The following is a 323-nucleotide window of genomic DNA, read 5'->3' on the forward strand; positions in this document are numbered from 1 at the left end:
GTCAAGACAATCTCCTGAACTCCAAACTGAATGTCAGAATGGGAAAGAAAGATGAGTTAAGCAATTTTGAGCGTGGCATGGTTGTTGGTGCCAGAGGGTCCGGTCTGAGTATTTCTGCTCAATCGGCTTTTCTCAAAAACCATTTATAGCGTTTACAAAGAATGGTGTGAACATCCAGTATGCGACAGTCCTGTGGGCAAAAATGCCTTGTTGATGCAAGAGGTCAGAAGAGAATGGGCCGACTGATTCAAGCTGATAGAAGAGGAACTTTGACTGAAATAACCACTCGTTACAATCGAGGTATGCAGCAAAGCATTTGTGAA

The sequence above is a fragment of the Etheostoma spectabile genome, chromosome 11, assembly GCF_008692095.1.
Source record: "Etheostoma spectabile isolate EspeVRDwgs_2016 chromosome 11, UIUC_Espe_1.0, whole genome shotgun sequence".
In the NCBI taxonomy this organism is placed as follows: domain Eukaryota; kingdom Metazoa; phylum Chordata; class Actinopteri; order Perciformes; family Percidae; genus Etheostoma; species Etheostoma spectabile.